Source organism: Gopherus evgoodei, chromosome 8 (genome assembly GCF_007399415.2).
Source record: "Gopherus evgoodei ecotype Sinaloan lineage chromosome 8, rGopEvg1_v1.p, whole genome shotgun sequence".
NCBI lineage: Eukaryota > Metazoa > Chordata > Testudines > Testudinidae > Gopherus > Gopherus evgoodei.
In genome coordinates, this window is record NC_044329.1 from 83,663,249 (window position 1) to 83,677,227 (window position 13,979).

General features: G+C 45.1%; 1 protein-coding gene across 1 annotated transcript in view; it reads left to right on the plus strand.

Moving 5' to 3' along the window:
* Positions 1-4,093: 4,093 nt before the first annotated feature.
* LPAR3 (lysophosphatidic acid receptor 3) overlaps positions 4,094-13,979 on the plus strand; it is a 37,264-nt gene continuing 27,378 nt past the window's right edge. The window contains exon 1 of the mRNA XM_030572491.1: positions 4,094-4,154. The gene's annotated coding sequence lies outside the window, so the exon portion shown is untranslated. The remainder of the gene's footprint in view (positions 4,155-13,979) is intronic.

The window sequence follows — 13,979 nt, forward strand, 5'->3', positions numbered from 1 at the left end:
AGTTGTCTTTGTATGCTCTGGAAATAATGGATTCTGTTTATCACAGGTAGGAATTGGACAGGAGTCAGGAGGGAGAAAAATGGAAAGGAAGTGAGAAGATGGGCAAAGTGTAGAGAATTGGAAAGCAGAGAGTAGTGGAAAGAGGGGGAGATTGAGGAAGGTGAGAGAGAGGCAGAGAAGAAGAGATGAGCATGGGAAAGTGAGGAAAAAAAGACGGGGTGTGTGTGTGTAGATAATGAGTGAGGATGAAGAGTCTGATGAATTAGCTCTAGATTTCCTCTAATGATGAGTAGAACTTGAAACAGGCTGCTTAAGGTTCAAGCATGATAGCTTTCATTGTGACAATCTGCCCTCGAGCGTCCCCCAGATCTTTAACAAATTCTAGGTTTTTATAGTGTGCCCATCACCATCATGTCTGAGCACCTGCATTCAGAAAAGACGTTTTACAAGACTCCCTTCTCGTCCCATGGTTGCTGAATAACTGAGAATTAAGATCCCGATCCTGCAAACGTGCATGTAAGTAGCCCCATTGAGCTCACTGGGGCTGTTCGTGTATGAAGTTATTCACATGCATAAATGTTTGCAGGATGGGGGCTTATGTCATTAACCTCATAGTTAAATCAGATCTCCTTTCACCATTGTGTCTGACTTATCCTGTTGGTAGATGCTTCCATTTTAGAATGCCAGAGCTTGTTTCTGTATTCATTTTAGCCGCATGACTATTGCGGTTTGGATCTGATGGCTTCTCTAATTAGGTTTCTATGGTGTAATTTTCTCTTGCTTTCCTTCAGTGTAATAGTGTTACAGAGGGAAGGAAGCTGTAAATCCAGCCCTTGGTATTCTAGCTTAGCTGCTCACATGGTTTTCTTTTAAGTTAACTGTAACTTCTGTTTCCATGGATCTAATGATGTTTTCTGGAGGTGAACCTGTGGATTCCAGCTCTGGTGTCCGGGTAGGTTCCTTGTTTAAATACAAGGTCTTACTTATTTTTTGGGATCTTCTGAGTCCTGAGCAATAGCAAAGAGTAAAAACAAAAACCATGAACAAAGTGTCTTTCTTATGCAGACTTCAGTCATTGTTTTTTGTGGCTATATTGTTAGTGTTTTGATTTTTACAAGATGGTATAAGCCTATGCTATGCTACTGCATTCCTCCTGCTGTCCTTGCCTGATGCTCAGAAAGGATTCCAAAGAGATGTTGGGAGGGGTGGGGGTTGTCATGGTATAATTCCCCACTCTTAACCTTTAACGTCCAAAAGATGGGGCACCAGCATGACATTCCTCTAAGCTCAATTACCAGCTTAGTACTTGTAGCGCTGCCACCAACCAGGAATTCCAGTGCCTGGTACACTCCAGTCCCCCCCAAAACCTTGCTCAGGGACCCCCAAGATCCAGTCCTTCTGGATTTTAACACAAGGAAAGTAAACCCTTTCCCTCACCGTTGCCTCTCCCAGACTTCCCCTCCCTGGAAGATCACTGTGATTCAAACTCCTTGAATCTTAAAACAGAGAAGAAAATTCACCTTCCTCCCTCCTTCTCTCTCCCCTTCCCAGACTTTTCCTGAGAGAGAAAGTAATCCTAACACAGAGAGAAAATAACCTTTCTCTCCCCCTTCCCTCCTTTCTCCCCACCAATTCCCTGGTGGATCCAGACCCAGTCCCCTGGGGTCTCACCAGAATAAAAAAACAATCAGGTTCTTAAACAAGAAAAGCTTTTAATTAAAAGAGAGAAAAAACAGTAAAAATTATCTTTGTAAATTTAAGATGGAATATGTTACAGGGTCTTTCAGCTATAGACACTGGGAGTATCCTCCCAGCCTAAGTATACCAGTACAAATTTGAATTCCTTCCAGCCAAATACACATTTGCAAATAAAGAAAACAAACATAAGCCTAACTCGCCTTATCTACCTAGTACTCACTATTCTGAACTTATAAGAGCCTGTATCGGAGAGATTGGAGAGAAACCTGGTTGCACATCTGGTCTTCCCTCCCTCACGATTTGAAAGTATTCTGTCCCCTGATTTGTCCTCTGGTCAGGTGACAGCCAGCCTCACTGATCTTGTTAACCCTTTACAGGCAAAAGAGATATGAAGTACTTCTGTTCTATTAAACCCTACTATCTGTTTATGACAAGGGTAGAAGGACTTTATCATGGTGTCCTTAAAAACGGTTTATTTCCTAGATGCCAATGCAGGACCCACCCCTGAATTCTTATTGCCTTAAAATCAGTAGTCTCAGAAAAACTTGGTTTATAACTGGATTGTTCTCTAGGGATGAAATTAACCGAGGACAGTAAGCTTGTGTAAGAACCTTCCGCCCTTCGAGCCCTTAACCTTGGGTATGAGTGATGGATAGGGCCTTGCATGCCCCCCTTTTCGTCTTCACTCAAATTAAACGCAGAGTAGTATCTACATAGTAGTTTTATATTGCACAATAAGGTGACAATTCTTAGCCCTTCATCTCTGCCAAGTGCTTTGTTGTGTTTGTAATCACTAACTAATTAATTAAAAACAATACAAGTATCTTTTACAGCAGGGGATCCCACATCTTTTCATAGGGTGTACCACACCTTGATAGCGAGATTTGTTGTCCAGGCACCTCCCCTCCTACTGGAGATCACATAACATCCTGGTGACAACTACAGCCATTGCTGACAGGGAAAGTAATATTAGCAGTGTTGAATGTAATTGTAGCATCTTTAAATGCAATTTAGCAGCTAGAAACAAGGAATAGGTGAGCAGCCACCTCACTGCAGACCACCACCTACTGTTTCAAAGGATAAATAACAGATCTCAAAGTAAGCCAGAACATTTTTTATGTATAGTTTTTATTTTCTAGTTGATTAATTTCCAGGGAGTATACATTTTCTCAGTCTCCCCTCTCCCCTACCCCCGTGTCAGGGTAGTAATCATGCCCCATTCATTTTAGACATAGACTGGACAATACAATAAAGGGAACAATCCTACAGGAGCTGGGGGACAATGGACTCTTCCATCTCTGCCCTATGCTTTCTGGGTCAGGCCTAAAGCTTACAAATTAGTAGATCGCTTTGGAAAACATAGGCTTTTAGCCCATTTGTAAAATGAGTGTGCTGTTAGGTACCCACCTTAAAGAGCTACACAGGACTGTTCTGGAGGGGAAAGTATCTTCCCTCGTCCTAGGTCCGTAGATGGAGACCCCTTGTTCAGTATTTCAGTGTGAAGTCTTAGGCTGCCTGTACACAGTGGGGAGACAAGGTGGGTGAGGTAACCTCTTTTATTGAACCAACTTCTGTTGGCGAAAGAGACAAGCTGTGGTGTTTACCCAGGTCTCTTTCTTTACATTCCGTTCCTTTGTGGTTCATCTCCTTGCAGTGGGAGACCACCTTGGCTACAGGCTCTTGCTGTCTTGTATTTTAGCAAAAAGTAAATTCCCTCTCATCCTAACTATGGAGAACAGCGATGGCTTTGAGTTTATGGAGCCAGCTCCCCCCACCTTACACCTCTCCCAGGACAGGCCTAGGTGAGAGCTAGATCTGTTCCACTTTCCTGCTCTGCTCTGGCTGGATCCAGCTTCCCCGGCAAAGCCTGATGTCCCTCACCCTTCCCCACCCCCCTGCAGCGAAGCCTGGGCTTTGGCTACTCCTCTAGGTTTGGGAGTTGCTGGAGAATTGGGCAGGGCCTGAGAAGCATCCCAGAAGGGGGCTGTGGAGGTGTCAGGGACCCTGCTGCTGGGAAAGGAGCTGGGGGCGGCCCATTCAACCTAGGGGCGCCAGGCTGGGCTTGGAACACGCTGGCGAGGGCATCTGCCCCGTGCAGTGCCCTTGGCCGCTAGAGACGGTGCAGCGTTTCCCGCCCTCTCCGAGCGGTGTCGAACGCCCAGCGCTCCCACGGGCGCCTGCAGGCAGCCCCAGCTCCCCGAGAGCAGGCGTGGGCGGCGCCGCGAGGGTTAACTCCCCGCCTGCTGCGAGGGGTGAGCGCAGCCAGCTCACGCCCCCGGCCGGAGCCGAGCGCCGCTGTCAAACGCGCCTGGCTCTGCGAAGGCAGGCGGCCCCCGCCCGTCCTGCCCCCGCCCCCTTCGCGGGATGCCCGGGCCGGCAAGGGGCGGGCAGATGCCGGGCGGGCTCCCACCAGCGGGGCACGCGGGACGGCGACTGAACCCAGCAGGTGACCGGCGGTGAGTAGCGGCCGTGCCGGGCTGCCGGGGATCCGCTGCCCGCGAGCCCAGCGGCGGAAAGTCCCTTTGGGCAGGGGCCGCGCGGAGTCCCGCTGGGGCGTTGCCTGGCTCGGGGGCCGCAGCCGGCCGGAGGGCGCTGCTCCGCGGGGACCTGCCCCACCGTGGGTCTCGGGGAGTGGGATGTGCTATGCACCTCTGCGGGGCGGGTCACAGCGCGCCGTGTAGAAAAGTGTAAGGGGTGGGGGTCGTGCCCCCAGGGAAGTCACCCATTGGCGTCAGTGGGGCCAGCATTTCACCCAATTTCTCTATGCACGTGGCTGAAACTTTCAAATCCCCGGCAGGGGGGCTAACCCTCCTCCGGCATTACCTTGGAACGGAGCTGTGAACCTAGATCCCCCGGCACTGCTTTGAAAAGCCCAACCTTTGACTATTGTCCCTTGGCTGTCAAACACAGGTAGTGACTGATCTGTCCGCGGAAAATTGACCACCAAAATCTCTGTGCTGCAGAATGCTGTTTGATATTAGTTATTGCAGTCCAGTTGTGATACCACAGTGATGGGTGCAGTATAAGAATCTGGATAGCTAGAACAAATAGCTCAAGCAATGCAATGCCTAATCAATACCTGCTCTCAGATCACTTTAACATCTGTGCTCAGATATCTAATCACCTGTAATTCTAGACACATTGTTCTGCATTGTTTTGCCTATTGTCAGGGTAGATAAACATTATCTCACTAGGAGGAGCAAATATTTTGCACCTTATTTCAAACCAATCTTTCTGAAAAGCCTGTCCTGATACTGGCAGCAGGGGTGGCACATTACAAGAGGACCTTTGTGATAAACTTATTAATGCTATGACTATGAAATAAACTACTTAGTGTAAGCACCCGATTAAGCCATATTAGCAAAATGTATGCTTCCTGTGTTGACCTATTGTTAAGAATAAATGAATAATTTAAAAAGATGCTGTGAACTAATGTACTGTGAAATCTATACCACTTACTGGTGAATGGAAGGGCAAATCACTCATGGGACTCATTGTTTTAAAGACTTACACTCACTAGCATCAGTGTGAAATTAAAGTTCTTTGTTTACAAATTATTGCATGATTTGTCACAAATAACTGTTGCAACACTCTTCCCATCGCTGGTGACAGTGATTAGTTTCCACAACGTAACGTAAATATGACCATATATTTTTCGGTTGTCTATTATGCAAATATTTGAATTTACAGGTATCACATTTCCACAACTCATGCATCAACAGACTAGTCACTACAATATTATGTTAATTAAAAATGTTATTTTACTCCAGATAAAATGTTTTAGCTGTTTTAGATAAATTGCTGCTTCAGGTTTGGGCTTCATAAAAAAAATGTGGCAAGTTTCCACAAATAAAAAGCAATGACATTAATTTACTATATGTGTTTGTCAAGGGTGTGCTTGAGAAAACATTGCTTCTTCGTATTTTATTTTTCCCTGCAATGGAGGGTCAGGCAGGTAGGCATAATATCCATCCTGCTGCAAGGAAAATTTAGAAGAGAACATTGTATGGGCTGTAATACATTGCTCCTTACACTTGGAGCGCTGTTTAATCCAGAATGGCCATTTGTAGCCAGATGTGTAACTTTTGTGCTGTAGTGCTGAGAAAACTGGCTTGCATTTTGGTTTTTGTCCTCCTTTGTGCAGTTCTCAAAAGTATGACAGAAAATACAGCAAAACAAACCCTGTGGTGTGGTGCAAAAATGAGAGTTGGCTAGGTCATCCTCAATGTTTATTTTAATTTCAGTGCAATTTAATCAGGAGCATTCAGCAACAATGAGGCAGCTGCTATCAGCATGAAGGGATCATATTTATTGTTCCTCCCCCCCAGTAATGTGAGAAGGGGTGTTGGAAAATTTGTACAGTGGGGGTGCTGAGAGCCACTGAACCAAACTGTAAACACTGTATCTGATGGAAACCACTTCAAGGTAGGGGGTGCAGTAGCACCCCTATTCTAGCATCTATGAATGTGAGAGACCTGTGTTTAAAAACCAGACTGTGCATGCCTGCCCTCTTGATGCTATTGTGAAGTCCAGTCACTTCTGTGCCCCCACGTGCACACAATTGTTCATTATCAGCTATACAAATACAGCTTATGAGTTTGATAGATCAGTGCTGCGCAGGACACAAATCGAGACAGTGTTTTCCCTTGCATGTATATGATGTAGCAGAAGATAGACACAGTAAGACAAAATCCACTGGGAGTTGTTTTGGAAAATGATTTGCATATTTTTCGTCCTTTTTGGGTTTTTTTGTTTGTCTTTTGGCATGTAAGGAAAAGTTATCTATTCCTCCATGAGTTATAGTTATTCTCATAATAAGTCAGATTCATGGCCATATATCTTCTGATTTCAAATGACATGATTCTGAGCAAAAGCCAGAGCTGAGGAGACATGCACGTTATGTCACCTACAGTTATGTACCTACCATAGATCAGAGTCAGCTCCTTGAGGGATGACAAAAAGCAACCCTATCCAAAGAATCATGTTCTCTTAATTGTACTGATTACATTTTGTTTTAAGGGAGGCTTTGTTTCTGGCTGAGGTGGGTGTTCATTGTACATTAGTTATGCACAAAACAGTAAATAATTAATTTAAAAAGTAGAACTGTTGATCATCAGTAAGCTAGGCAGAAAGTTCTGAAGAACAGAATGGTATGTGGGCTCTTCAGCTTGAAAGCTAGAGGACAGGTATTTGTAAAACATGCCTGAAGAAATGTAACAAAATACAAAAGCTGTCTGTCTGATTGGCTTTTAAATATTTAAAATGCTGTGATTGTTTCCACATTTAAAGGATAGTCTGCCAGCTCCTTTCAAAGTCCCATTCAGGAAGACTTTAAATGAAAGCTTTGCTATGAAGTTTTTATTTTGGACTCCATATGAAGACTTCCTAAACCATAATTTCAGAAGATCTTAAATTACCAAAGCCTGGAACCTAATCTTGTGGTAACTAGTGAGTTACTGGGTATCTGCCCTTAACAGCTTTCCGTAGTGGATCAGGGCATTGCAAATGACTCTGATAAGGTAGCTTCAAACTAGACAGTAATAAAGTTTAAAGGCTCAAAGAGCCTAAACTTCAGACTAGCCGTGCCTTGGTAACACTATTTTAAATGTGTCTTGCAGCTCTAGACCTTCCATCGTCTGCAACTTCCTATAAAGGAACAGAGGTATCATTAACACAGAATAGACTTTCCACTTGAGTCCCAATAATGTTGCTACCTGAATTAACGATTTATATCCATCAGTCTTCTGTACAAGTTTCTGTGGGTGGCTGGTAGCATTGCTCAGACGGCCCATGCAATTGCATATTTAGTTTTAGGTCTCGAATCTCTCTTGGGAGAGAATAGGGTATAGAAACCGAGTAGTCTTTTCTTAAGGTCCTTTGTTGACTCGACATATCTTGGGTACAATACAAGGCTGTTTGGTAAATAATAAAACCTCAGATGTTAGGCACCAAAGGCAATAACTCAAGGACAAGTGACTTATACTGCTCATACATACAAATCCATATGGCATCACAATTTGAACTAAAAAAAGAGTATCCTTTAAAAAAACTGCATTACCCCAGAAATGCATAGGGCTGTCACAAGAATCTAGGGCTCTCTAATTAGAGAATAATTCCAAATGAATATTACATAGGTGAAACATTTTAATGGAAACAGCAATAAAGCTATTCAAAATTGGACATAAAAAGGTTGGCTGCTCATGCAGTAAGAGCTTAAAATATTATCTGGTTACACTTTTTACAGCCCTTTTGTTTTCTAATTTGTGCAAGCTGGGTTTTTAAAATAATGCTTTTAAAATGTATATTCCCAGTTGCATGAAAAATGGACTAAGTCTCACAAAATCTCAACCACAGGGAATTCTAAGGGCATCAACTTAAGTGCTAAAAATGAATCTTCTGAGATCCTGTGCTTCTCTCTAGATTCTTCCATACAAAGGTTTTGTCAACTCCCAAGGATAGTAACATAGAGAAGCCGTTATCGAAGCTTCTGAGACATTCCTGGACAAGCTTACATGTTTTTTTTAGTTCAAAATAGAGAGGTCATGATTTTTGTAAATTGAAACTTGTGTTTCGAGACTTTCTCTCTGTTGTACTTGTAATCTATCGATTTCTTTTTAAAATTAACTTGATCTTTTAAAAATAACCAAACAAACCCCCAAAGTGTTTACCTCTTTAAATTCCCTGTCATGGTTACATATTAACATTTTTGGCTTCTGCTGCATTACACACCCTCCCTTATTCTTTTTGAGCTGAATGCATTTCTTGGGTTATTGGTGCAATCATACCGCTGGGTTATTTCATATGCAATTTCAGATGTGCGCAGGTGGAGTTTAGAAAATGCATTAGCTCACACTTACTTCGGTAAATGGATATTGTTTTTATATGTAGATTGAACAGTGTGGTTCCTACCAGTCTTCACTTTTCCAAACTTCAGTTTTTGAAACCAATCTCAGGAGGGGGGCATTCTATAATGTATTTACAACATTGGAAAGTAAAGGAGTTATGACATCAATTTTCTAACCAGAAAAATGAAGGGCAGCTTACAGACTGAAAGCACATTATATCTTTGTGAAGTAGAAGAGGCAGAAAGCTCCTTTTTCTGGGAATGACTATGCAAGTAAGATCTCTCATTGAGGAAGCACTCCCTAAGGCATAACCTGAAGTTCTGACAACAGTTTGGGCAATGATTGCCTAGACAATCTCTTCAGTAATAACAGGGTGATGCAGATGGAGCTCACATTAACATTTTTCTCAGTTTTACCTTTACCTACGTATGTGGCTGGATATCACTGGTGCTCAGCACTGCTTTGCAAGCTCCAATGACAGCTTAATTAGAAGAACCATGAGGTATGAGAGTTCAGGAGACTTATCTCAGCTATTGGACCAAAATAGAGAGGCAACTCATGCCATAAATAATAGTTTCTATTTGTGAAGCACATTTCTTTATTGGATTTCAAGGTGATTTATATATGTCTCTATTTTATACAGATATCCCCATTTCACTGGTGGTGAAACAGAGGCACAGAGAGGTTAAGGATTTGATGGAGGACACAGAGGGAGTCTGTCACAACTGGAAATAAAACACTGTGTCCCAGCTCCTACTCTGGTGTTCTAACCACTTAACCATACTGAAGCCTTACAACAGCTCTTAAATATACTGGGACAATTTCCCCCCACATATATTCTAGTGATTTTAAATGGGATTGCGCTGGTGTAAATGGAATGAGAATTTGGCTAAATGTGCGTGAGAAGCTGATTTGGGCACTCCGTGTTTATCCAAACTATTATTGCAATGAGATTATCTAGAGTTACATTATATAGGTAAAAGAAAAGGACTAGAAAACCCTCATGCTTCTGCTCATAAACCAAGATCCAGCAGATGGAGGGGTTAGGAAGAAACCTCCTCGAGGGGCTGGTTATTACATGACTGTGTCCTGTGAGGTTTCTTGCACTTTCCTCTGAAGCATCTGGTATTAGTCTCCATCAGAAACAGGATTCCTCTGCCTTAATCTGGTATAGCAATTCCTGTGTTCCTGTTAGATAATTGAAAGTGCATAGTTCTTTTTTGTCTTGCTGTGTTATGGTCCCTCCAATATGGAAAAAAATCCTATTGAGCAACATGTACTACTGCTGAAGGTAATGCTAAATCCGGAAAAAAACCACTAAAGGTATTGAGCTCTAGAAATTGGTGGTTTGACCTTAAAATATGATATTCTGTAATGATCTTCCTGTTTCAAACTTTTTTCTGAGCTAGCTGCCATGAAACGAGGGAATAGGGATGACATAATTTTCAACTCATGACTGCAGTGTAGACCTAGTGCAGGTTTCCTCTTGCCAGAAATTGAGAACATCTTCAAATTAAGAGCTGTAGGAAGGAGACCCTTTATTTTGAGAAGTTATGAGAGAGAGACTGATTCAGAACTAGCATAAGAAGGCAGATTGCTGGGCACAAAAACATGACCTTTTGCACTTTTTTTTGTGTTATGGTGGAAAGAAAATGCTCCATCCTTCTTGAGATTTTTTCTTTTAAAAAGCCGTAAAATATCAAATGCTCAAAGGGCATAAATGTGCAATAACTTCTTAAAGCATTGTTGTCATGTTAAACCAGCCTTGTCAAAAATTCCAACTAGACAAGCCATAGCTTTGGCCTCCCACCACCTAAATATCTTCCAATCTTATCTGGTAACAGTGCTAAGCAAGTAAATTAAAGGTCACATCTACACTAGGTAAAAAGGTGCATTTTAAACATGTTAACTAACCTGTTGAATATGTATTAAATCCTGTGAAGACAATTACGTTGTTCTGTTGTTAGCTGGTGAGAGTAAACCCTAGTGGGGAATCAGCCAGCGGGAGTCAAAGGATTGAATTTTCTTTGTATTCACCCAGCTCCCGGGCTGGGTGTTCCTTTTCTCCACCCATTCTTCCCAGGTGGCCATCCTGCCATGTTGTTCAGCCCTGAAGGACAGTTGAGATGTTCCCCCTAACTCATCCTTTTGTTCATTCTCAGTTTCCTCTGGTTAACAAGGTTCCTTGCTTTTCAATTCTTCAGCCTCTCCCTCACATTGAGTTTTTTTTCTCCTGGTTCCTGCTTGTGATTTGTGTGTGTGCGGGGAGAAGTAAGGTGTAGGGAGCACAGGAACAGACTGGCAGTGTTATAGTAGCATGCATATGGCTCCTGTGATCATGGCAATAATAGGCAGCGAGGAAGGGGGGTAAGAGGAGGTATAAAAGCATAAAGGTGTGCTTTGGTGAAAGGGGCAAGGGCAGGCCTTAGTTTGAATATTTTTGGGGGGAAATTCTTTCCCAACTCCAAATGTGATAATCAGTTAGGTCCTGACCACATGGGCGAGATCCACTAGCCAGACACCTGGGAAAGAATTCTCTATAGTAAATCTGACCCCTCCCCTCTAGTGTCTCATCTCCAACCATTAGCAATATTTGTCAATAGCAGTCACAGAGGAGCTATAGGCAATTGTAGGCAATCTCATCATACCATCCCCTCCATAAATTTTCCAAACTCAATCTTGAAAGAAGTTCAATTTTTTTGTCCCCACTACTCCCATGGGAAGGATGTTCCGGATTTCACTCCTCTGATAGTTAGATATCTTTGTCAAATTTCATACCTAAACTTATTGATGGCCAGCTTATATCCATTTATTCTTCTTCGAGTGATTCCTCATATCGATTCCATTTAGGTTTGCGTGCACTGTGTGCACAGTCGTCGGAGGCTTTTCTCCTAGGAGCACCCATTGGATCGGCTGTGGAGCCCTCTGGAGGGGCGCCTCCGTAGTGCTGTATATATTACCCTGCTGACCCGGTGCCTCCTCAGTTCCTTCTTACCTCCAGTGACAGTTGTTGGAACTTTGGCGTCTTGCTCAGCAAGTTCTCCATGTTTCTCTAGCTCTATTTACTTCAGTGTTTGTTTCCTTAGTTATTTTAGTAAGTTATTAGTTAGTGTAGTGTTAACAGTTCACTGTTGGGAGTTTGGGGGGAGTTCCCTTTCACCCCAACCACACTCTCTCTGGGGACTCGGCACGCCTAAGTCCTAGGGGTTCAAGCCCTGCAAGTCTTGCAACAAGCTTATGCCAATGGGTGACCCCCACAATGCTTGCTTGAAATGTCTGGGGGGGGACCCATCAGGTGGATAAGTGCAGGATTTGCAAAGGGTTTCACCCAAGAACAAAGGAGGAGCAGGACTTTAGACTGAAGCAGCTTCTCATGGAGATGGCACTTAGACTGCAACCAGCATTGGTGCAGCAGGGCCCAGCACCGAGTACATCAGTGCGTAGTGCCCTGGCAGTAGCAGAGACGGGACCACAGAAACACTCTGGACGAGACCCGCAGCACCTCCACTCTCTGGTGCAGAAGCAATTGGAATCGACTCAGCACTGGTCCCATTCCCCGGGTCAGAAACAGCACTGGAAACAAGTGAGGAGTGGTTCCCCAACTTCAGGACCCAACCCCTCAGAACTGGCCAGTGGGGCATGTGCCAGGGAAGAGCCCCCAGTGCAGAAAACTTTGGAGCCAGCACCGTCGACTTTGGTCCCGTAAGGGGGGCCATTGAGTCCGGTGCAATTGGACTCCCTGTGTTAGGTGGTGGTGAAGGTACAACTGCCTTCCATCCCAGACACATTTGAGGCTACGAGAGACCTCGTAGACGTGACAGCACCACGGTTCCCTGCCCTTTGCACCAAGATCCCGATGCCACAGCAAGCGGCATCATCCTGCAGAAAGCCTGCAGTGCTCTTCCCCTCAGCGCCATCGGGGACAAGATACTGCTTGGACTCCCGGCGCCGATCAGACTCGTGGCACTGTTTGCACTCATGGTGCCAATGTGACTCGCAGCACTGCTCCAGGTCCCGTCAGTGCTCCCATTTGTGGTGTCGATCGCTGTCATGCAGTAGTTCCTGGTCCCGACACAGTCTGTCTCGGGACCGTTCCGGGTCATCGCGCACCACTCCCTGGCCAACAGCACTCAGCATCGCCCTGGCCCTCATGGTCTCAGTCCACATCTTCATGTTCAGAGACGGGATCTAAAGTCTTGGAGCAGGCCCGATGCAAGCTGGCAAAGGGCAGACCAGACAGGCGTGTGGCACCATGGCACATGCTATGTCAGGGGACAGCAGAGTGGCCATTTTGACCCCCATAGGTGTACCACCAGGCCCAGGGCATTCAGTCCAGGGGCTCCCATTCGGCGGCATCTGAGGCAAGGGTCCTGGAGGCAGCAGCCAGCCATCCCACCCTGAGGGATGCAGAGGAGCTACCAGCCCTACCACCTCCCCTGGAACTTATCTCTGTTCCTCACCCTGACCCTGGGGTGGCTGACCCTGGATTAGAGGCAGGACAGGAGGTAGCAGAGGACCGGGAAGGTCAGAAGGACCCAGTTCCCTCTCTGGCCTCCTCGTCTTCCTCCCTGGATGAGGCTGTGGCGGGCACCTCGACCTCTGGGCCTCCCCCTATGGATAGCTGTGCTACTGGGAACTCCTATGGAGGGTGGCACGGACTATGAACCTGCAGGCCGAGGAGGTGGTAGAGTCCGAGGATCCTATGGTGGATATCCTGGCACCAGAGGGACCATCTAGGATCGCTCTACCGCTCATCAAAACTATCCAGGCAAATGCAAAGACCATTTATCAGACACCGGCCTCCATCCCTCCCACCGCCAAGTGGCTGGAGAGGAAATATTTCATTCCCTCTAAAGGGTACCAATACCTGTTCACACACTCGCAGCCCTGTTCCCTGTTGGTGACTACAGTGAATGAGAAGGAGAGGCAGGGGCAGCAAGCCCCAGCGCCTGAATCCAAGGATGCCAAGCACCTGGATTTATTCGGGCACAAAGTATACTCCACAGGGGGCTTGCAACTCAGGATTGCCAATCAGCAGGCAGTCCTGAGTAGATACAACTTCAACTCCTGGAACTCTGTGCTGAAGTTTAAGAAATTCATACCAGTAGAGTCCAAAGAGGAGTTTGGGACTATTGTCAAGGAGGGCAAGGCAATTGCACAGTCATCTTTACAGGCCTCACTGGGTGCTGTGGACTTGGCGGCGCGCATCTTGTCCTCAGGCATTGCCATGAGGCATAGCTCATTGCTGCAGGCCTCGGGGCTTCCGCCCAATGTTCAACAAACTATGCAGGACCTGCCTTTCGATGGGGTGGGTCTGTTTGCTGAACAGACAGACTCCAGACTGCTTAGCCTAAAGCAGGGTTTGGCAACCTTTCAGAAGTGGTGTGCCGAGTCTTCATTTAATCACTCTTAATTTAAGGTTTCGTGTGCCAGTAG